The sequence below is a fragment of the Stenella coeruleoalba genome (assembly GCF_951394435.1).
Source record: "Stenella coeruleoalba genome assembly, chromosome: 4".
In the NCBI taxonomy this organism is placed as follows: Eukaryota; Metazoa; Chordata; class Mammalia; order Artiodactyla; family Delphinidae; genus Stenella; species Stenella coeruleoalba.
In genome coordinates this window covers 130,829,304-130,854,392 of record NC_137149.1, presented here as the reverse complement: position 1 = coordinate 130,854,392, position 25,089 = coordinate 130,829,304, and the positions used below count along the sequence as shown (strand labels likewise).

The 25,089-nt window shown below is 38.6% G+C and overlaps 1 long non-coding RNA gene across 2 annotated transcripts in view; it reads right to left on the bottom strand.

Moving 5' to 3' along the window:
- Positions 1 to 25,089, bottom strand: part of LOC307186159 — a 141,750-nt gene that overhangs the window by 73,535 nt on the left and 43,126 nt on the right. The gene's annotated exons all lie outside the window — the stretch shown is intronic.

Below are 25,089 nucleotides of genomic sequence, written 5' to 3'. Positions count from 1 at the left end.
TATTAAAAGCAGCAAGGGAAAAACAACAAATAACACACAAGGGAATCCCCATAAGGTTAACAGCTGATCTCTCAGCAGAAACTCTGCAAGCCAGAAGGGACTGGCAGGACATATTTAAAGTGATGAAGGAGAAAATCCTACAACCAAGGTTACTCTACCCAGCAAGGATCTCATTCAGATTTGATGGAGAAATTAAAACCTTTACAGACAAGCAAAAGCTGAGAGAGTTCAGCACCACCAAACCAGCTTTACAACAAATGCTAAAGGAACTTCTCTAGGCAAGAAACACAAGAGAAGGAAAAGACCTACAATAACGAACCCAAAACAATTAAGAAAATGGAAATAGGAACATACATATTGATAATTACCTTAAATGTAAACGGACTAAATGCTCCCACCAAAAGACACAGATTAGCTGAATGGATACAAAAACAAGACCCATATATTTGCTGTATACAAGAGACCCACTTCAGACCTAGAGACACATACAGACTGAAAGTAAGGGGATGGAAAAAGATATTTCATGCAAATGGAAACCAAAAGAAAGCTGGAGTAGCAATTCTCACATCAGACAAAATAGACTTTAAAATAAAGAATACTAGAAGCGACAAAGAAGGACACTACATAATGATCAAGGGATCGATCCAAAAAGAAGATATAACAATTGTAAATATTTATGCACCCATCATAGGAGCACCTCAATACATAAGGCAAATATTAACATCCATAAAAGGAGAAATCGACAGTAACACATTCATAGTAGGGGACTTTAATAACCCACTTTCACCAATGGACAGATCATCCAAAATGAAAATAAATAAGGAAACACAAGCTTTAAATGATACATTAAACAAGATGAACTTAATTGATATTTATAGGACATTCCATCCAAAAACAACAGAATACACATTTTTCTCAAGCGCTCATGGAACATTCTCCAGGATAGATCATATCTTGGGTCACAAGCCTTAGTAAATTTAAGAAAATTGAAATTCTATCAAGTATCTTTTCCGACCACAATGCTATGAGATTAGATATTAATTACAGGAAGAGATCTGTAAAAAATACAAACACATGGAGGCTAAACAATACACTACTTAATAACGAAGTGATCACTGAAGAAATCAAAGAGGAAATCATAAAATACCTAGAAACAAATGACAATGGAGACACGATGACCCAAAATCTATGGGAGGCAGCAAAAGCAGTTCTAAGAGGGAAGTTTATAGAAATACAATCCTACATTAAGAAACAGGAAACATCTCGAATAAACAACCTAACCTTGCACCAAAGCAATTAGAGAAGGAAGAACAAAAAAAACCCAAAGTTAGCAGAAGGAAAGAAATCATAAAAATCAGATCAGAAATAAATGAAAAACAAATTAAGGAAACGATAGCAAAGATCAATAAAACTAAAAGCTGGTTCTTTGAGAAGATAAACAAAATTGATAAACCATTAGCCAGACTCATCCAAAAAAAAAAGGGAGAAGACTCAAATCAATAGAATTAGAAATGAAAAAGGAGAAGTAACAACTGACACTGCAGAAATACAAAAGATCATGAGAGATTACTACAAGCAACTCTATGCCAATAAAATGGACAACCTGGAAGAAATGGACAAATTCTTAGAAATGTACAACCTGCCAAGACTGAATCAGGAAGAAATAGAAAATATGAACAGACCAATCACAAGCACTGAAATTGAAACTGTGATTAAAAATCTTCCAACAAACAAAAGCCCAGGACCAGATGGCTTCACAGGCAAATTCTATCAAACATTTAGAGAAGAGCTAACACCTATCCTTCTCAAACTCTTCCAAAATATAGCAGAGGGAGGAACACTCCCAAACTCATTCTACGAGGCCACCATCACCTTGATACCAAAACCAGACAAGGATGTCACAAAGAAACAAAACTACAGGCCAATATCACTGATGAACATAGATGCAAAAATCCTCAACAAAATACTAGCAAACAGAATCCAACAGCACATTAAAGGAATCATACACCATGATCACGTGGGGTTTATTCAAGGAATGCAAGTATTCTTTAATATATGCAAATCAATCAATGTGATAAACCATATTAACAAATTGAAGTAGAAAAACCATATGATCATCTCAATAGATGCAGAGAAAGCTTTTGACAAAATTCAACACCCATTTATGAGAAAATCCCTAAAGAAAGTAGGCATAGAGGGAACTTTCCTCAACATAAAAAAGGCCATATATGACAAACCCACAGCCAACATCATCCTCAATGGTGAAAAACTGAAAGCATTTCCACTAAGATCAGGAACAAGACAAGGTTGCCCACTCTCACCACTCTTATTCAACATAGTTTTGGAAGTTTTAGCCACAGCAATCAGAAAAGAAAAGGATATAAAAGGAATCCAAATCGGAAAAGAAGAAGTAAAGCTGTCACTGTTTGCAGATGACATGATACTATACATGGAGAATCCTAAAGATGCTACCAGAACACTACTAGAGCTAATCAATGAATTTGGTAAAGTAGCAGGATACAAAATTAATGCACAGAAATCTCTGGCATTCCTATACACTAATGATGAAAAATCTGAAAGTGAAATCAAGAAAACACTTCCATTTACCATTGCAACAAAAAGAATAAAATATCTAGGAATAAACCTACCTAAGGAGACAAAAGACCTGTACGCAGAAAATGATAAGACACTGATGAAAGAAATTAAAGATGATACAAATAGATGGAGACATATACCATGTTCTTGGATTGGAAGAATCAACATTGTGAAAATGACTCTACTACCCAAAGCAATCTACAGATTCAATGCAATCCCTATCAAACTACCACTGGTATTTTTCACAGAACTAGAATAAAAAATTTCACAATTTGTACGGAAACATAAAATACCCCGAATAGCCAAAGCAATCTTGAGAACGAAAAACGGAGCTGGAGGAATCAGGCTCCCTGACTTCCGACTACACTACAAAGCTACAGTAATCAAGACAGTATGGTACTGGCACAAAAACAGAAAGATAGATCAATGGAACAGAATAGAAAGCCCAGAGATAAACCCACGCACATATGGTCACCTTATCTTTGATAAAGGAGGCAGGAATGTACAGTGGAGAAAGGACAGCCTCTTCAATAAGTGGTGCTGGGAAAACTGGACAGGTACATGTAAAAGTATGAGATTAGATCACTCCCTAACACCATACACAAAAATAAGCTCAAAATGGATTAAAAACCTAAATGTAAGGCCAGAAACTATCAAACTCTTAGAGGAAAACATAGGCAGAACACTCTATGACATAAATCACAGCAAAATCCTTTTTGACCCACCTCCTAGAGAAATGGAAATAAAAACAAAAATAAACAACTGGGACCTAATGAAACTTCAAAGCTTTTGCACAGCAAAGGAAACAAGACCAGAAAACAACCCTCAGAATGGGAGAAAATATTTGCAAATGAAGCAACTGACAAAGGATTAATCTCCAAAATTTATAAGCAGCTCATGCAGCTCAATAACAAAAAAACAAACAACCCAATCCAAAAATGGGCAGAAGACCTAAATAGACATTTCTCCAAAGAAGATATACAGATTGCCAACAAACACATGAAAGAATGCTCAACATCACTGATCATTAGAGAAATGCAAATCAAAACTACAATGAGATATCATCTCACACCAGTCAGAATGGCCATCCTCAAAAAATCTAGAAACAATAAATGCTGGAGAGGGTGTGGAAAAAAGGGAACCCTCTTGCACTGTTGGTGGGAATGTAAATTGATACAGCCACTATGGAGAAGAGTATGGAGGTTCCTTAAAAAAACTACAAATAGAACTACCATATGACCCAGCAATCCCACTACTTGGCATATACCCTGAAAAACCATAATTCAAAAAGAGTCATGTACCAAAATGTTCATTGCAGCTCTATTTACAATAGCCCAGAGAAGGAAACAACCTAAGTGTCCATCATCGGATGAATGGATAAAGAAGATGTGGCACATATATACAATGGACTATTACTCAGCCATAAAAAGAAACGAAATTGAGCTATTTGTAATGAGGTGGATAGACCTAGAGTCTGTCATACAGAGTGAAGTAGGTCAGAAAGAGAGAGACAAATACCGTATGCTAACACATATATATGGAATTTAAGAAAAAAAATGTCATGAAGAACCTAGGGGTGAAACAGGAATAAAGACACAGACCTACTAGAGAATGGACTTGAGGCTATGGGGAGGGGGAAGGGTAAACTGTGACAAAGCGAGGGAGAGGCATGGACATATATACACTACCAAACGTAAGGTAGATAGCTAGTGGGAAGCAGCCGCATAGCACAGGGAGATCGGCTCCGTGCTTTGTGACCGCCTGGAGGGGTGGGATAGGGAGGTTGGGAGGGAGGGAGACGCAAGAGGGAAGATATATGGGAACATATGTATATGTATAACTGATTCACTTTGTTATAAAGCAGAAACTAACACACCATTGTAAAGCAATTATACTCCAATAAAGTTGTAAAAAAAACCAAAAAAAAGCTATGGAAATCCTTGACTCTGGTAGTCTCACTGATCGATTCAGCAGTGTAAACCTAGCACATACTGAGTACCAAGCACTAGTCCACATACTGATGATACAGGGGAACACTAAACAGAACAACTAATTGCTTTCATGGAGTTTATGTTCTAGAATTCTTGCACAGCAACTCTTTTCCTGACATTTGGTCCAGATGACTACATAAAAGCCTGATTCTTTTTTTCGTGGTGTTTATGCCTAAATATCAATGATTCAAGGATGACAAAATATCATCAAGCAGCTGTGTTTGTCTTCCTTAATATTCTCCATAATACCTTGTTGGGTACTCACTAATTTAGCAGGCAGCCTATGAGCATGTGTTTTTATGTCAAACTAGACCCAACTTCATGTCCTAGCTCGATATTTAGAAACAATGTGACCTGTGTTTGTCTCAATTTCCTCATATACACAAATGGAGCTCATAATGACAACATCAATTCAGCCTGTAAGAGTGAAATAAATTTACCTCCGTAAAGCACTTACCATGCGCTTGACACAAATTAAGTAATCAGTAAATTGTAGCTAATACAAAATAGAAAGTACATAATAAATGATTCTGAAGTAAAGGGAGGCATGCTAGATAGCCACTCATGTATTTACCCCTCTTTCATGGGGAGAGAAAGTACAGCTCTTCTTGAGCACATTCTCCCAGGGTTGAAACTTTCCAGACAAGGAGGCAAGTCTCAGGGAGACAGTCATCACAGGATAGCTGATTTTCCAAGTGCTCACTTCGCTGGCTGAGCTTCTGCAGCCCCTGTTGCCTTTGCACTCTTGCTACCATGTGAGTGGATCATCTGGGCAGAGGAATGGACCACGTGGTCTGTCACCATCATACAGTGTAGCACAGGTTTCTCATCCTCAGCACTGTTGACATTTTGAGCCAGATGATGTGGTGAGGGCTGTCCTACACATTTCAGGATATTTAGCAGCATCTCTAACTGGCCTCTACTTACTAGATGCCCATAGCACCCCCAAGTTCTGATAACCAAAAAGTGTTTCTGGACATTGCCAAGTGTCCCCTTGGGAGACAAAATCACCCCCAGATGAGAATAACTGTGTAGCCCGATCATCAGGGTGAAGGATCATCTCACCGGCCAATTCACCTAGAGTCTAAACATTACATGGATGCTTCAAAATTGAGAAATGCAGCTCTTTTCAGGGCAGGGGTAGGGAAAGGTGGTCCACTTATATGGCTGGTTCTAGAAGCAATGGGAAATGAGGCCCAAAGGTACAACATTTTTAGCATACTTGTGTCTACAGACAATTGTCAAGACTGAAGAGAGGGACTCAGAGTGCATAGATTCCCTAACATACCTATGAAAATTGCTCAGAACAGCACTAAGGAAACCTCTCAGCTGTTTACATAGCTCTGGAAGTATTTCTCCAAAGGGGTGCATCTTTTTTGGGTTTTTTTTTCTATTTCCTTTTTTCTTTTCTAAATAGTTTTACCATCCTATGGAGAATACCAAACAGCCAGGTGCCTGAAAAACCTTTTAGTGATTGAAGAAGTGATTTGCTTTACCTACAGAGACTTACAGTGGCTTGCAATGTTGACTTAAAGGATAAGACTTACATGGTTAGAGACCTGTGCTCTCTGACAGCAGCTGATTTGGTACCTCAAAGCTGGTGCCACTGACCTGTTATACTCAGGCTTCTTTTCACACAGACCCTGAATTCTTTTTCTGTCAGAATATATAGATTTAAATGTATTAGAGAAAACTCATCACAAAACTAAATTAAAAGTGTTCCATAAATGGCTCCCTGGTTTAAAATGGGATATTAGTGCTGTTCTGAGAGTGGCAAGTACCCTTTCACACCTGCCAGGACAAGAGAATTACCTGCTCTAGAAAGGCATTGATCTGAGTGTGACTGTAAAGCTTTAAACAACCGCTCCCCCAGACCTCCAGGTCTATGATGGAGTTTGACATATTCCAGCCATGTCATAAACACTTTAAGGTCCCTTCTGAATCAGAGCTTCCTGGCTGAGTTTTCTGGGGCTGTCTGCCAGAGTGCATCTCAGCTAACATCCTCAGGACATACTTGGAGCTCTTGACGATGCAGCCTCCATAGGAAGAGAGTATATTGTATGCTGCCAGGAAGTGAAGGAGAGAAAACCATTCTTTTGCCCATCTCTGACATACCAAGTCAGGCAAGTGGCCAAAGCTTGCTTAAATTGGGTTCAATATCCTAGTGTTATTCTTTAGATTTTTTTTATAGCTCAGAAGCTTGACATTTTTCCCGACTCCTAGCTTAATATGTTTTCATTAAAACAAAGGGAAATATATCTTTTGATTTTGCAAGTTCCCAACAACGTTAACTCCAAATATTTCCTACTATGTGTGCGATGGCAGGACAAGCTGTGTTCCAGTTCTTTATTATTCCTGACTCCCAAGGAGCTGAAAGTGATTTGGAGTCTCTTTTTTTATACGACTGGCAGGTGGGGCAGGGTTGCAAGGAGAAACATTATTTGTTGTAGAAGAGGAAGAGAAAAAGTATGTGAAGGAATAAGAAAGAATGAAACTGTACAATGAGCACTTTATCACTATTCTAACATATCTAATCATGTGGATAGCCAAGTACTTCTTTCCAATCAGTTTGACATTAAACGGTGTTCCTAGGGTATAAAAAGATTTACTTTTCAGGCTTCCCTGGTGGCACAGTGGTTGAGAATCTGCCTGCCAATGCAGGGGACACGGGTTCGAGCCCTGGTCTGGGAGGATCCCGCATGCCCCGGAGCAACTAGGCCCATGAGCCACAACTACTGAGCCTGCGCGTCTGAAGCCTGTGCTCCGCAACAAGAGAGGCCGCGATAGTGAGAGGCCCCCGCTTGCCACAACTAGAGAAAGCCCTCACACAGAAACGAAGACCCAGCACAGTCAAAAATAAATAAATAAATACAAAAAAAAAAAAAAGGTTCTTTAAAAAAAAAAAAAGATTTACTTTTCCCTGGAATTCCACAAAGCTATAGAGTACTTAGAGAAAAAGATACGGTCCTTAGATACTTAGATTAAAAAACTATAACCAGAAATTATTTTTAAAAGAACAATTGGCAGATTAATTTCCTTGCATTTTCCATCTCTCTTTCTTGTGTATATTTGAGGGAATAGAGTTTCAGGAAACCTGGAGCCAGCACCTTCCCAGTTCCTACATCTAGCTTCATGATTGTTGGAGACCACAGCAAAACAATATTACTATGTTCTCATCTCAGGCCATCCTCCCTGCCACAGTCACAGGTGAAGTTTATATCATCAGCCTAAGGAACATGACTTTGACTACCTATTCTTCTCAGTTGTTGAGAGCATCCAGTTAAGGAAATCAAAATTAGAAGTCAAGTCTAATCTATGTTGGGATCAGGTGTCCCCATTCTGTACTACAGCAGTACTATAGCTGTAGGTTGCTAAATCAGAAATGTTTGTCCAGGTAAAATGAGGACCATGTGAGTAGATGCACAAAACTTCTCCACTCTCAGTGGAAGAACAACTCCAGAGCATGTCCACAGACAGGGGTCAGCAGATGCAGCTCTGGGAAGAGAAAAAATCGTGCTGTGACACCATGGAATGACTTAGCCACTGAGAAGAATACAATCCACAGAACACAAATGTCACTTACATTGTGAGGTGATTACACACATTTTTAGCTGTTATTTTTCTAAGTGACCATACGAAACATTGCCTGTCATAAGATACGTGGTAAATCATAGGCAAGAGAAATGTCAACTGAATCCCAAGTTCAATTCTATTCTACCATGCCAAATGGAATCTTATGACTTCACATCTCACACTTCACTAGCTGCTGTGCCAACAACAAAATTAAAAACTCATTTGTTCTACAATTGCAACCACAATTGTAATTCATTCCTTTTATTTACATGTAATACACTTACTAAATATGTGATATGTGAAAAGGCACAGCAGCACCATATTTTGCTGTCATCTAAAACATTTCTTTATTTTTCAAAGGCGTAATGATTCCCTTATCATGGCTTTCTCATAACCTAAATGATAAATCTTCTGTAAATGACTTTCCAATCACTTCTCCAATCTTATTCCTGACTTAGCTCTAGAAGAGGAAGTAAATTAAAATACTTTGATTAAAAAAGTGATTTTCCTTTTCAGAGTCCCATTCAACTCGAAGAAGCAAAATGTTCTACCATGACTTGGCAGCCACCCCATCCAAATGAGAGTCAACTGGACTTGACAATCTATTAAGCTCTGGCTTTTTTCTTTTCTGGTGACACGTGGCTTTAGGCTTTGGAGTCTGGACAACTGTTATCTCTTCTACATTGAAACACTCCTTGATCAACTATTCCATTTCAAAGGCTGACATACTTCACGTTGGAAAAAATGGCTATTTTATTTTATTTATACTGCCCAAATAGTCACTCTATAACCTCCAAGAATTCTTCTTAATTCATCTTATTTTCTTGATCTCATTCACAGAGAATCGAACAAATATTTATGAGCCCCCGGGAGTCAATCGCTGTGTTACATGACAGGGATACCATACACACAGGATGAATTCCTTCTTCCCAATAGATATCTAGGAAGACAGATAAATACAGAGGGAATTGCAATGCATCATGACCCATTATATTCTATAACTCAGGTGATGCTAACCAGCATGCTCTGTGAAGTAATTATGCTTAACTACATTTCTGTCTTCTTTATAAGTTAGCACTGTCCAACAGAAATTTCTGCAGTGATGGAAATGTTCTATAGCTTCAATGTCCAGTACAGTAGCCACTAGCCACATGTGGCTATTAAGCACTTGAAATGTGATTAGTGTGACAGAGGAATTCATTTTTCATTTTATTTCATTTTAACTGATTTAAATTTTAATGTAAATAGTCTCTTATGGCAAGTGACTACCATGTTGGACAGTACATGAATGGACAGAGATCCTTGGTGCTATAAACCATATTATCTGATTTAGCTATAAATTAGCCTTTGAACTGTAGACATCCCAGGGAACTAATCATTACAGGCACTGTGTAGTACCAGGGGAAAAGGCATCACATGATTCAGCCAGATCGAAGTCAGCTTCCTATCTAGATTGAATCTATAGATGTCTTTCTGGTAGCAATCCATCAGTGGGTTACATAGGACTGAAGGCATAATTCTTTTACTAGATTAGCTATGTCAACAAAAAGAACCTGGAAAATACAAAAGTAAATGAATAGTCTTGCTTTATGTTTACACATGATGCCTGCCCTCCCACCTCCAATCCAACAGTAAATTGATACAAGTCTGAATTCACTCCAAATTATTGAGCAAGGAAATGTTTTACTTAGAGAACTATTGAATGTTAAATGTGCTCTGAAAATAAAAACACAGATTTTCATACAGGATTTCAACATTTAAACTACTCATAACCAAGGCACTGACTGACAGGGTACCAAGGGATAAAGACAAAAGGGACTTTTATACAGGCAACGAATCAACACAGGAAAGACAGGCTTTATATTGTGGATGAGGTGATGAGAGGCACTGAAGGTAGGTCTCGATTTGAATCCTAGCTTTGATGTTTATAGCTGGGTGCCCTTGGGATATTTCCTTCAGTGTAAAGTGAGGATAATAATATCTACCTCACAGATTGTTGAGAGAACCATAAATAATGTGCTCTAAATTCTTGGTGCATCTCAAGAACCAGTAGTTATTATTATGATGACAGGTATATAACTATAAGAGTTACAGTGACAATAGCCAGTACCATTTGAATGCCGTCAAGCCACTATTAAGTTTAGGACCCAAGAGCCTCTTTTTTGTAAGTGAACAACTATAAATAAAATGAAGTTCTGTCTCAAGCCAATAGGAGGTTCACAAATGTGCAGTTAAAAGAATACTGAAGAAATAGCTCCCTCGTCCATGAGTTTTACCTGTTATGGTCAAAATTCCTTTCCCCTGCATTAATACTCTCTCAAATTCAATATAGAATTTGTAAGACGTGAAAGAGAGAAGTGGTAAAAGTGACTGGCTAATCAAAGAACTGGAACAGTCTTTGTTTTTATTTGAAACTCGAATCAAATATATTATTTGGAAAGTATAATTTAACCTCAGAGAAATTATCTAAGAAAAGAGTTATCCTAGAATCAGCATTTGAACTCCTCCCACTTCTGCCCCAGCATTTTAGCCATTTGACTCCGACACTACAGGCCGCCTTTCTAGCTTGTTATCAAACACTGAGGAGCAATATTGGAAAAACAGTTCACAGGACGTACGGATGACAAATGCATACTCCTACTGACAAAGACAGAGAGGCTTAGAACCCTGCCCACAGCTCTTAGTTAGCAATCTTTCTTCTTTCAAATGTGGCTCTTACATTTCTTTTACTAATAGTGACATTATTTTAGCAATAACCAAGAGATGACAATTTGTAGGGGAAAGAGTAATGAGCAAATAGTATCTCTAAACCATGTCCTTTGCACAGCCATTCTGCACTCTAACACACAGCAATTAGCATCACAATTGTGCCAAATTATTAAATTATTCTCAAATTTGCATTAAAACTTTTCCCATCTCTCTCCCTCTCTCTCTCTCTCTCTACCTACACACGTATAAATACAAGTAATTATGCAATTTTTTGAAAGTCGTAGGTAAATGAAATTCCTTCTTTTTTTTTTTTTTTTGCGGTACGCTGGCCTCTCACTGTTGTGGCCTCTCCCGTTGCGGAGCGCAGGCTCGGCGGCCATGGCTCACGGGCCCAGCCGCTCCGCGGCATGTGGGATCTCCCCGGACCGGGGCACGAACCCGCGTCCCCTGCATCGGCAGGCGGACTCTCAACCACTGCACCACCAGGGAAGCCCGCATGGTAGTTTTTGATAGGAATATTATTAGAGAGAGCTAAAGTTGGATTTAAGGGTATTTCTCTACTTTATGAGCAGTGTCCATTTAACTCATCAAGTACAGAGGTTACTATAAGTACATGGTCCTTCTTTAAATTTTCCTTAAGGAGGTTCATTCAGCAGGTTTGTGCTTTTTAATTTCATAACAGTTATCTCTTCTCTGGTTTCAAACAATAACAAGCTACAAGGAGTCTTGGTTAAAGCAAAAACATACAAAATATGGGGTAGGGTGGAGTAGAGGTAGGATAAACAGAGACATTGAATCCTCCACAGGGAGAGAAACCCAAAGAAATCTAGATTTTGAAGTATATGTCCATGCTCACAGTACCTGATGTCTTCAAACTCCTTTTCAAAGGTTTAAAGAGACCATTTTTTCTCATGTGATAAGAGTGGCAGCTTCTTAGCATAGAATTTAAGCTTAAATTTACAAATGGGAAGAGGTGTGTAACAAAGACAGCAATTTTTTTTTCTTTTTATACAGCAGGTTCTTATTAGTCATCAATTTTATACACATCAGTGTATACATATCAATCCCAATCGCCCAATTCAGCACACCACCATGCTCACCCCCACGCAGTTTTCCCCCCTTGGTGTCCATATGTTTGTTCTCTACATCTGTGTCTCAACTTCTGCACTGCAAACCAGTTCATCTGTACCATTTTTCTAGGTTCCAGATACATGCCTTAATATATATTCGTTTTTCTCTTTCTGACATACTTCACTCTGTATGACAGTCTCTAGATCCATCCACGTCTCAACTAATCTCTCAATTTCCTTCGTTTTTAGGCCTGAGTAATATTCCATTGTATATATGTACCACATCTTCTTTATCCATTCGTCTGTCGATGGGCATTTAGGTTGCTTCCATGACCTGGCTATTGTAAATAGTGCTGCTATGAACACTGGGGTGCATGTGTTTTTTTGAATTATGGTTTCTCTGGGTATATGCCCAGTAGTGGGATTGCTGGATCATATGGTAATTCTATTTTTAGTTTTTTAAGGAACCTCCATACTGTTCTCCATAGTGGCTGTATCAATTTACATTCCCACCAACAGTGCAAGAGGATTCCCTTTTCTCCACACCCTCTCCAGCATTTGTTGTTTGTAGATTTTCTGATGATGCCCATTCTAACTGGTGTGAGGTGATACCTCATTGTAGTTTTGATTTGCGTTTCTCTAATAATTAGTGATGTTGAGCAGCTTTTCATGTGCTTCTTGGCCATCTGTATGTCTTCTTTGGAGAAATGTCTATTTAGGTCTTCTGCCCATTTTTGGATTCGGTTGTTTGTTTCTTTAATATTGAGCTGCATGAGCTGTTTATATATTTTAGAGATTAATCCTTTGTCCGTTTGCAAATATTTTCTCCCATTCTGAGGGTCATCTTTTCGTCTTGCTTATGGTTTCCTTTGCTGTGCAAAATCTTTTAAGTTTCATTAGGTCTCAGTTGTTTATTTTTGTTTTTATTTCTAGTACTCCAGGAGGTGGATCAAAAAAGATCTTGCTGTGATTTATGTCAAAGAGTGTTCTTCCCATGTTTTCTTCTAAGAGTTTTATACTGTCCAGTGTTACATTTAGGTCTCTAATCCATTTTGAGTTTATTTTTCTATTTCATGTTAGGGAGTGTTCTAATTTCATTCTTTTACATGTAGCTGTCCAGTTTTCCCAGCACCACTTGTTGAAGAGACTGTCTTTTCTCCATTGTATATTTTTGCCTCCTTTGTCATAGATTAGTTGACCATAGGTGCATGGGTTTATCTCCGGGCTTCCCATCTTGTTCCATTGACCTATGTTTCTGTTTTTGTGTCAGTACCATATTGTCTTGATTACTGTAGCTTTGTAGTATAGTCTGAAGTCAGGGAGTCTGATTACTCCAGCTCAGTTTTTTTCCCTCAAGACTGCTTTGGCTATTCGGGGTCTTTTGTGTCTCCACACAAATTTTAAGATTATTTGTTCTAGTTCCGTAAAAAAATGCCATTGGTAATTTGATAGGGATTGCATTGAATCCGTAGATTGCTTTGGATAGTATAGTCATTTTCACAATATTGATTCTTCCAATCCAAGAACATGGTATATCTCTCTATCTGTTGTTATCTTCTTTAATTTCTTTCATCAGTGTCTTATAGTTTTCTGCATACAGGTCTTTTGTCTCCCTAGGTAGGTTTATTCCTAGATATTTTATTCTTTTTGTTGCAATGGTAAATGCGAGTGTTTCCTTAATTTCTCTTTCAGATTTTTCATCATTAGTGTATAGGAATGCAAGAGATTTCTGTGCATTAATTTTGTATCCTGCAACTTTGCCAAATTCATTGATTAGCTCTAGTAGTTTTCTGGTGGCATTTTTAGGATTCTCTATGTATAGCATCATGTCATCTGCAAACAGTGACAGTTTTACTTCTTCTTTTCCACCTTGGATTCCTTTTATTTCTTTTTCTTCTCTGATTACCATGGCTAGGACTTTGAAGACTATGTTGAAAAATAGTGGTGAGAGTGGACATCCTTGTCTTTTTCCTGATCTTAGAGGAAATACTTTCAGATTTTCACCATTGAGAATGATGTTTGCTCTGTTCGTATATGGCCTTTATTATGTTGAGGTAGGTTCCCTCTATGCCCACTTTCTGGGGAGTTTTTATCATAAATGGGTGTTGAATTTTGTCAAAAGCTTTTTCTGCATCTACTGAGATGATCATATGGTTTTTATTCTTCAATGTGTTAATATGGTGTATCACATTGATTGATTTGCATATATTGAAGAATCCTTGCATCCTTGGGATAAATCCCACTTGATCATGGTGTATGATCCTTTTAATGTGTTGTTGGATTCTGTTTGCTAGTATTTTGTTGAGGATTTTTGTATCTATATTAGTCAGTGATATTGGTCTGTAATTTTCTTTTTCTGTAGTATCTTTGTCTGGTTTTGGTATCAGGGTGATGGTGGTCTCATAGAATGAGTTTGGGAGTGTTCCTTCCTCCGCAATTTTTTGAAGGAGTTTGAGAAGGATGGGTGTTAGCTCTTCTCTAAATGTTTGATAGAATTCACCTGTGAAGCCATCTGGTCCTGGACTTTTGTTTGTTGGAAGATTTTTAATCACAGTTTCAATTTCAGTGCTTGTGATTGGTCTGTTCATATTTTCTATTTCTTCCTGGTTCAGTCTTGGAAGGTTATACCTTTCTAAGAATTTGTCCATTTCTTCCAGGGTGTCCATTTTATTGGCATAGAGTTGCTTGTAGTAGTCTCTTAGGATGCTTTGTATTTCTGTGGTGTCTGTTGTAACTTCTCCTTTTTCATTTCTAATTTTATTGATTTGAGTCCTCCCCCTCTTTTTCTTGATGAGTCTGGCTAATGGCTTATCAGTTTTGTTTATCTTCTTCAAGAACCACCTTTTAGTTTTATTGATCTTTGCTATTGTTTTCCTTGTTTCTATTTCATTTATTTCTGCTCTGATCTTTTTGATTTCTTTCCTTCTGCTAAGTTTGAGTTTTGTTTTTTCTTCTTTCTCTAGTTCCTTTACGTGTAAGGTTAGATTTTTTATTTGAGATATTTCTTTTTTCTTGAGGTAGGCTTGTATAGCTATAAACTTACCTCTTAGAACATCTTTTGCTGCATCCCATAGGTTTTGGATCATCGTGTTTTCATTGTCATTTGTCTCTAGGTATTTTTTTTATTTTCTCTTTGACTTCTTCGTGATCTCTTGGTTATTTAGTAACGTATTGTTGAGCCTCCATGTGTTTATGTTTTTTTCCCTGTAATTCATTTCTAATCTCATAGTGTTGTGGTCAGAAAAGATGCTTGATATGATTTCAGTTTTCTTAAATTTACTGAGGCTTGATTTGTGACCCAAAATGTGATCTATCCTAGAGAATGTTCCATGTGCACTTGAGAAGAAAGTGTAATATGCTGTTTTTGGATGGAATGCCCTATAAATATCAATTAAACCTATCTGGTCTATTGTGTCATTTAAAGCTTTGTTTCCTTATTTATTTTCATTTTGGATGATCTGTCCATTGGTGTAAGTGAGGTGTTAAAGTCCCCCACTATTGTTGTGTTACTGTCAATTTCCTCTTTTATAGCTGTTAGCAGTTGCCTTATGTATTGAGGTGCTCCTATGTTGGGTGCATATATATTTATAATTGTTATATCTTCTTCTTGGATTGATCCCTTGATCATTATGTAGTGTCCTTCCTTGTCTCTTGTAACATTGTTTATTTTAAAGTCTATTTTATCTGATATGAGTATAGCTACTGCAGCTTTCTTTTGACTTCCATTTGCATGGAATACTTTTTCCCATCCCCTCACTTTCAGTCTGTATGTGTCCCTAGGTCTGAAGTGGGTCTCTTGTAGATAGCATATATATGGGTCTTGTCTTTGTATCCATTCAGCAAGCCTGTGTCTTTTGGTTGGAGCATTTAATCCATTCATGTTTAAGGTAATTATCGATATGTATGTTCCTATTCCCATTTTCTTAATTGTTTTGGGTTCGTTTTTGTAGGTCCTTTTCTTCTCTTGTGTTTCCCACTTAGAGAAGTTCCTTTAGCATTTGTTGTAGTGCTGGTTTGGTGGTGCTGAATTCTCTTAGCTTTTGCTTGTCTGTAAAGCTTTTGATTTCTGCATTGAATCTGAATGAGATCCTTGCTGGGTAGAGTAATCTTGGTTGTAGGTTCTTCCCTTTCATCACTTTAAGTATATCATGCCACTCCCTTCTGGCTTGTAGAGTTTCTGCTGAGAAATCAGCTGTTAACCTTATGGGAGTTCCCTTGTATGTTATTTGTCGTTTTTCCCTTGTTGCTTTCAATAATTTTTCTTCATCTTTAATTTTTGCCAATTTGATTACTATGTGCCTCGGCATGTTTCTCCTTGGGTTTATCCTGTATGGGACTCACTGTGCTTCCTGGACTTGGGTGGCTATTTCCTCTCCCATGTTAGGGAAGTTTTTGACTATAATCTCTTCAAATATTTTCTCGGGTCTTTTCTCTCTCTCTTCTCCTTCTGGGACCCCTATAATGCGAATTTTGTTGCCTTTAATGTCCCAGAGGTCTCTTAGGCTGTCTTCATTTCTTTTCATTCTTTCTTCTTTATTCTGTTCTGCAGCAGTGAATTCCACCATTCTGTCTTCCAGGTCACTTATCCGTTCTTCTGCCTCAGTTATTCTGCTACTGATTCCTTCTAGTGTATCTTTCATTTCATTTATTGTATTGTTCATCTCTGTTTGTTTGTTTTTTAATTCTTCCAGGTCTTTGTTAAACATTTCTTGCATCTTCTTGATCTTTGCCTCCATTCTTTTTCCGAGGTCCTGGATCATCTTCACTCTCATTATTCTGAAGTCTTTTTCTGGAAGGTTGCCTATCTCCACTTCATTTAGTTGTTTTTCTGAGGTTTTATCTTGTTCCTTCATCTGGTACATAGCCCTCTGCCTTTTCATCTTGTCTGTCTTTCTGTGAATGTGGTTTTTGTTCCACAAGCTGCAGGATTGTAGTTCTTCTTGCTTCTGCTGTCTGCCCTCTGGTGGATGAGGCTATCTAAGGGGCTTGTGCAAGTTTCCTGATGGGAGGGACTGGTGGTGGGTAGAGCTGACTGTTGCTCTGGTGGGCAGAGCTCAGTAAAACTTTAATCCACTTGACTGTTGATCAGTGGGCCTGGGTTCCTTCCCTGTTGGTTGTTTGGCCTGAGGCAACCCAACACTGGAGCCTACCTGGGCTCTTTGGTGGGGCTAATGACAGACTCTGGGAGGGCTCACACCAAGGAGTACTTCCCAGAACTTCTGTTGCCAGTGTCCTTGTCCCCACAGTGAACCACAGCCACCCCCCACCTCTGCAGGAGACCCTCCAACAGTAGCAGGTAGGTCTGGTTCAGTTTCCCCTGGGGTCACTGCTCCTTCCCCTGGGTCCCGATGCATACACTACTTTGTGTGTGCCCTCCAAGAGTGGAGTCTCTGTTTCCCCCAGTCCTCTCGAAGTCCTGAAATCAATTCCCACCAGGCTTCAAAGTCTGATTCTCTAGGAATTCCTCCTCCCGTTGCCGGACCACCAGGTTGGGAAGCCTGACGTGGGGCTCAGAACCTTCACTCCAGTGGGTGGACTTCTGTGGTATAAGTGTTCTCCAGTCTGTGAGTCACCCACCCAGCAGTTAAGGGATTTGATTTTACTGTGATTGCACCCCTCCTACCGTCTCATTGTGGCTTCTCCTTTATCTTTGGATGTGGGGTATCTTTTTTGGTGGGTTCCAGTGTCTTCCTGTTGATGACTGTCCAGCAGCTAGTTGTGATTCTGGTGTTCTCACAAGAGGGAGTGAGAGCACATACTTCTACTCCGCCATCTTGGTTCCTCTCTCAGAAGAGACAGCAGTTTTAAATGACAACCTCAAGGAAGGTCAAAGTGGAATTCTCTTGGCCTTTTCTGCCCAAGTTAGAACAGCTACCACCTGACTTAAGAGCTCTTTCTCTATCGATATTCAAGGAAGGGAAATACACTTTCCAAGGACAAGTTTCCTGACCGGTTTCTTTCCAAAGTTATATGTTGGGACTTGCAGTTGAGAACGCTTTTGAGGAGGGTTTCGCTTAAATTCACCCTGGCTTTTGTTGTTATGGTTTTATTTTTATTTTGTTTTGTTTTGTTTTAGGAAAAGCTCTCTGCCCTAAAGTCTCTTGACCATGGTAAATTATTTTCTATCAGAAAGTCTGTAATTATATCAAGAATACCATGTGGAGCTCAGTGGCAGTAACATGAGCAAAGTATTTCTTAATAGGTGTGATTTTTCCATTACAATGATTATAAATGATAGGCTCAAAGACTAGAAATACAGACTATAAACATATACAGGGTTTGTCATCATGGTTGGAGGCACTCAGCATACAGGAGAGCCATACCATCCTGGCTCGTTGGATCTTCAAGACCACATTTGTCCTGTGCCCTGCAGAGTCCCCATTCATAGCTCTGTGCCTGGCACAGGGTTTATGCTCAATGAACATTTATGGAATTGATCAAATGTGGTGTGTTGAGCAGGTTCTAAACCTGACTCTACAACTTGCTAAGAGTTCTTGTCCAAGTTATTCAACTCCTCTGAGCTTCAGTTTCTTTCTAGGTAAAGTTAAAATAATACCATCTACTCTACATCATCTTAGTGAGAATTAAAATAAGATGGCACATAAAGCAGTTAGTGCAGTGTCTGGTATCATAGGTGTGCAATAATTGGTGCTATTTTTATTTTGATTCTTACAGATATCAAGAATTGATCGTGGAACGTTTTAGAGCTTGTTTTCAAATCATCACAACAGGCAAATGAAACATATTAACAGGTATAGACATGCAATTATAACCATCTCAATCAGCTAAAATGGATAATCCTGGAATAAAATAAGAAGTGCAGTAGTCAGCCTCCATTATATTTGATGATTGGTGGAGTTCTCTGAGGCCTGCATAGAAATGGACCATAACCTCAACTCTAGAAGTCCTCTTTTGCACATACTCAGCAGTCATCTCAGAGTTTCGAGATGACTGCTGAGTATGTCTAATACAGTGATAACTCTCCTTTTTGTGGAATATTATTTTACTGGTAACACCCCTTAGGAAAAAGAAAAACAACAATAACAAAAACACCTCATGCATAACAGAATGAGATTATGAGCTTTGAAATAACAGACCAGTGTTCCACTCCTAACTCCACTACTAAATTATGGGATACTATTAGGCAGGTTAGTCTTTCTAAACCTCAAGTTTCTCATCTTTAAATTGGGAGTAATTATTACCCCAGATTGTGGAGAGCAGTAGATGAAATAGTGTATGTAATACATACATGTAATAGAGTGTCCTTGTGCTTGTCAGATAGTAAGTGCCCAATAAATATTCTCTGTCATCAACATCAACACTGAGGAAATATGAGTAGGTCTTGATTGGCAAGACACTTCGATGTTACTTGTTTTTAGCTGAATCTAGACTGTGTTTAAAAATACTCATATTCATTGATCTGGTGGAAAAAGGAGACAAGAAGAGAAGAGAAAGTGTGAGAATGTCTAGATCTTGGTATATTCTACTGAGTTTTGCCTGACAACTTAACCTTTATAACCCAAAAATGGAACAGAGTCCATCAGAAGTTTGCCCGTGGCTTGGAAGTGTTCTCCAGAATTGTCCAGAAGTGTCCAAGCAACAAGAATAAAGCTTGATCTTAGACATGTACATGAGAGCCAATCCCAGCATGTTGCTACAAATTGTCTATTTTTTTCACACTGGAAACGTTTCTCCATTATAAAATAGTCACAAATCAAAATACTACCACCTCAAAGCTGAAATGGTAAAACAAATGGAAAAGGAAACCACCACCACCAACAAAATGACCCCTTGTAACCCCACCATTTCCATAGAATGAAGCTCTGACCTCCACAGCTCCTCTCTGCCAGTTCTCCATGACCTACTCCACCACCCCAAAGCCTGCTGCTCCCAAGTCTGTTCAGTCAGTCTTTCATCCTCCCTCCATCATTACCCACTCCTTTTCACTGACAGCCTGGCTACCCATATGAGTGAGGAATCACATGGTAACTATCTTTTGAGATTTATCTTGATATTCAAAACAGAAAGAAAAAAAAAAAACAGAAGCATAGAGAAAAGATAATATGGGAATGGGAGCCAAGATGCTGACAATATCATTGGGATACGGGACCTGATTGGCCAAGAATGAAGAAAACCAAAGGTCCTTAGAGGAATGAACTTTCAGCTCTAGAAAGAATTTTGGTTTAATCAAGTCTGAAGAATGAAGGCCATATAGTATATACAGGGCAAAAGTTTGAAGTTATATGTTATCATCTGAAAAGGGATATCACAGGGGAAATTCTTGGCAGTCCACTTTATGTTTGGCTGAAAAAGTTCAAAGCCATTTGTTGCTGCCATTGCTGTATTTTTCCAAAGTCATTTCCTATTGATTCAGCACACCAGGAAATCATGGCCGGGTTCGCTTGGCCAAATATGAGTTCTACTCTGCTGACTGGACAGCATCCAAGAGCCACATTATGTTGGAGACAATAAGCACCTTGCCTCTGAAAGGAAACATTTGTGTAGGCAAGTAGGGAATGTCTCACAGATTTCTCATCAGTTCTGGGGCTGAGTTATCACTTTCCATCCTACTCTGCAATTTAGGCCGTTGGTTGCCTTATCTCAGAGACAAGTTCTCTACTCTGGGATGGGATGACCCACTTGCTTACTCCCCTTCCCCATAGGTTCCCCTAAGGGATCCCAGGATCTTGGCAAACAAGTTTGTCAAAAACTATATACTTTATAAATAGACTCTGGATGGGAGAACAACACAGAGGTAGATGCAATATTCAGACATCCCTTTTGTATAATAGGATGTTTGACAGCACAGTAGGGCAAGAGGTTAATAAAACAGTCAGAGGAATTGAATATCACCTTAAAATGATTTCTGAGTTTCAGGATATTTATCTGTAACGTGAGGACAATAATGCTTGTCTTTTTCACAGGGTTGTTGTGAAGAAAAAAGAAAAATGTGTACAAAATCACTATGCAAAACAGACAAATGGAGGAGATTATTTTGTTAGCCTGAAAAGAATTGCAAGTTTCAATTTTGTCAACAGGAAATTTGTCCTTTAGAGACTGAATATTAGAGAGTAAACAGCCTGTTCAAATGCATTTCCCCAGCTTGCTGCGTTTACAGGTAGAAAAAGGAATTGCAAAACTGCTTTCATTTTACTTTTATAAAACCAGGCACATAGAGCTGAGTAGACAATTAATTATCCTGCTGGGAAGTGTAGCAGAGCCATATCAATCATTTGGAAGCTCCCAGATGACAAAGCCAGACTAATGACTCAACTTATTTGACAACTGGCAAATGACAGGCTGGCCAAAACCAAGAGCTTGAAACATGAGAGCGGGTCCAAAGTAAATCTTTGAGATAGCTCTAAATCCAATTCCATCCATTACCAATCACACCTACCTGCAGCTAAGGTATCTGCATTATGCCATTGTTGTTGCCAGGAGTGCTATGCTAGGAAAAGAAGGACAAATTACAGAGAAAATATGTTGGAATGATGCAGAATGGTTGATGTTTTCCAAGGCAAGTTGATCAGCAATTACAGAACCCAACTCTACAATAACCCTCAAGTCCCACCTCTATCGTGCCTCTAGAGAAGCACTTTCAAAGGATTATGGGCATTATGGCATTACGGGCAAGGTGCTACAGGAACCAAACTGTAGAATTTATTTCTCCCAGGACATGAAAGGAAGTCCAAGAAAGGCTTCATAAAGGAAGTGCCATGAGCTGAGTCTTGAAAGACGAGCAGAAATTTGGCAACAAACTAAGGGGAAAATGAATTGTAGAGACAGAATATGGAAAGTGCAAAGGCAGGAGAGAGCAGCTAAGCCCAGGGAGTTAAGGTGGTGGGTGTAGTGTGCAAAGGCTAGTTTAGCCCCATATTTTCAGCCATGCCTGTCAAGTTTCTCAGGAAGAAAAATTATTTTCTGGGATGCTGGCAGTGGTTGTGGTGGGAGTTGGGGGAGAGGTGGTGAAAGATTTGATAGAAGTAGGACAAATCTTAAGAATAATTGAACTAAGTTTTTCTGAAAGTGAAGTTTCTAAATCTAGAGCATCTGTGGTGACTGTTAGAAAAGGCAGGGCTGTTAGAAATGCTCCTTAGTTGGAGAGGACAAGACAGAACTGGTGCTGGGAATGAGTTGCTTACTCCTTTGAAACTTGCATGAAATACATCTCTTCTATGACATTCTTTGTACCTCAGCTTCTACCTATGTCTGCTCCTGCATTTGGACTGGGTCTCCCATTATATTTATATTCATCCTCTGGTCAGCACCACCTAAATCATTGTCAAAAATGAAAGCAAGTGAGCCATCCAAGCAACAAGGCCATCCAAGTCGAGGGACTTCTAGAACACGAATGATCTCTGCATATTTGATGGTAAGAAGAGCAATCTGTCCTTTTTGTTTTTCAGGTTGCCTATGGATCACTGACAGAGCAGTGATATTAGACCTAGAAATATTTCTTAGAAAAATGGTAAGAACAAAATAAAAGTTTTAAATACGTTTAGTTGTTGTATGTGACTTTTGTCCCACCAAGTTTTTGTAAAAATAATGAAATACATTATAAAGAGGAAATGAATTCCTCCATGTACACCACTAGAGCTATCTGATCCAAGTTTCTAAAACATAAAAGTATTTGAACACAGTGGCCAAATAATTTATTTCTAAATGATTTGTACCAAGATTCTTGGTCCCACTACATATGATCCTTATTAAGACTCCACTGAACAAAAAGGTACAGATGAACACTATATAACTAGTTAAAAACTAGCATCAGCATAAATGAGGGATTTTTTATTTCTCACAAAAATAAGATAGTTTGACAGTTTTTTATAACAAAGGAACATAAAGGTAAAATGAGTTCATTGCCTAAATCATGCTTTTGTACATGCATAAAACCTTTAAAATTTTCCTAGGGTAAATAAACTTCTAGTTCAAAAAAGACCAGCTTTGGAATTTGAAAAAATAAGGCTATTTCCATGTTCAGAAAAGACTGAGGATACTTAAAGAGCTAATTATTGTTCCAAAAGGTCACATTCATCCAATCCTGATAAGCAAAACTGACCACAAGATTTTATCTCCAGCTAAGGGGTGACAACTTGGAATGCCAAAGCGGTGGTTGTAGATTAACAGAGAATTATGTTGAAAGAATTATAAAGCTGTATGTGGGCCCGGCAATGACTCCCATGGGCTCAGGGAAGGGCCACGGGAACACATTTGCCCTCCCTAAGCTGGCCCTAAGCTAAGCCATCCCTGAGCTGCCATTTCCCCTTGCCCGGCTGTCTTCCAATGAATTCATTCTTCGGTTTCTTTCTCTTTCTGAGTTTGGCTGCTCATCAAATGCTAAGTCGGCATTGTTCAATCAGGTAACTCCCCACATAAAGTGAAAGCTCCCAAGGGCAAACATGCTGAAGATATTTCAGAATTTGGTACAGTGTATGCCATTTAGCAGGCACTAAAAGACAATTTTGCCTTCCACCAAAAGTCAACCATCCAACTCTGGAATATCATAGTACGTATGTTACTCTGCTATAACAACGATTACAAGTAGGATACAGACTGCAATGCACATGCCAATGGTTTAGGACATAGAAGTGACGTTAACAGGGATCTGCACTAAAACAAAATTAAATGCAGGAAATAATTTGGTAAATATAAAAGAAATGGAGAAAAGGAACGGATGGTTGTTGAATACCCTCAGCAATGTCAAAGTATAGTATCTTATTTACCTTTGCATCAGTCCTGTGAGTAATAATAGCTAACATTTGCTGAGAGCTTACTATGTGCCACATGGCTGTTTTAAGTGCTTTATTGTCATTAAGTCATTTAATAGTCATTTAGCTTTCACAACTCTGTGCAATAATTCTATTACTATCCCATTTTACAGATGACAAAACTGAGTCACAGAAAAACTAAATGAGTCGCCCAAGATTGCTCAGCTAAGTGACAAAGCTGGAATATGAATGCAGGCAATCTGAGGTCAGAGCCCACACTCTTTTTTTTCTTTCTTTCTTTCTCTCTTTTTTTTTTTTCCGTGCCACGCGGCTTGCAGGATCTCAGTTCCCCGACGAGGGATCAATACCCGGGCCCTCAGCAGTGAAAGCACAGAGTCTTAACCACTGGGCCACTGGGGAATTCCCAGAGCTCACACTCCTAAGTACCCGCAGAGCTTATTTTTCCAATGAGAACCCTGAGGCTTAGAACAGGGAAGGCACTTGGAGAGTTAGTAAGAAGAGTGCTCAGAATTAAAGCTCAGATCTGCCTAACTCCAACCTCCACATTCAGTGGACCACTCCACACTACCAACCAAAGAAATACAATTTTTTCAAGTATTTAAATTATATTATGCTTAAAGAAGGTGAAAACATCAATCCCTTCTGTTAGATTTTTTTTCTAATTAAGCGTAATTCTACAACTAATCAGATATAAAACAAGTAAAGGAAACTCTCTTCTAGTTCACTAGACACTAGGCTTATACCAGCTGGACGCCAAACCCTAAGTGGCTTTCTCTGTGACCAGAATCAATTAAGTGTGCTTCAGACAATAAAATGTTTAAGAAAGAAACGGTTTCAAGAAAAATAAATAAATGCAATTGTTCTCCTAAAAGGATGGAGATGCTGAGCAGAGGATGAGGGAACAGTGAAAGAGGCATAGTAAAGCCCCTGATGGCTTTATTATTTCACCTTCCATTCAGGGGATGGACGGACGTTTTCAACTCAGTCTTTCAAACATAAGTAAATACTAACTAGAATCTGAAAATAAGTGGAAGCAATAGAACAAACTAGAAATAAGCATGCAAAATTGGCAGAATTGGAGAAAGAAGGATTATTTAAGTAAATTGAATATGTTCGCATTCACATAATAGCATCCTGATGTATAATTTTTATATTCAGAAGTGTTTTTCCAGTAGCTTCAATATAAAGGAAAGTGTATTATTCTCTTACCGAATAAGGCCAAGTCTCTTATCAAGTTAAATCCTTCCTCATTCTGTCTGGGTCCTCCAGAATCCCAATGCAAGGACATTTCAACATCCCCAAGTTATCCTTTCTTTACTGTATAATCAATCTGTAGTTCTTCCAAAATTTTATTTTCATAAACAATCAATAAACTAACAACAACATAACCACCAGTAGTCAACTCTGAATTGCTAAGTATTG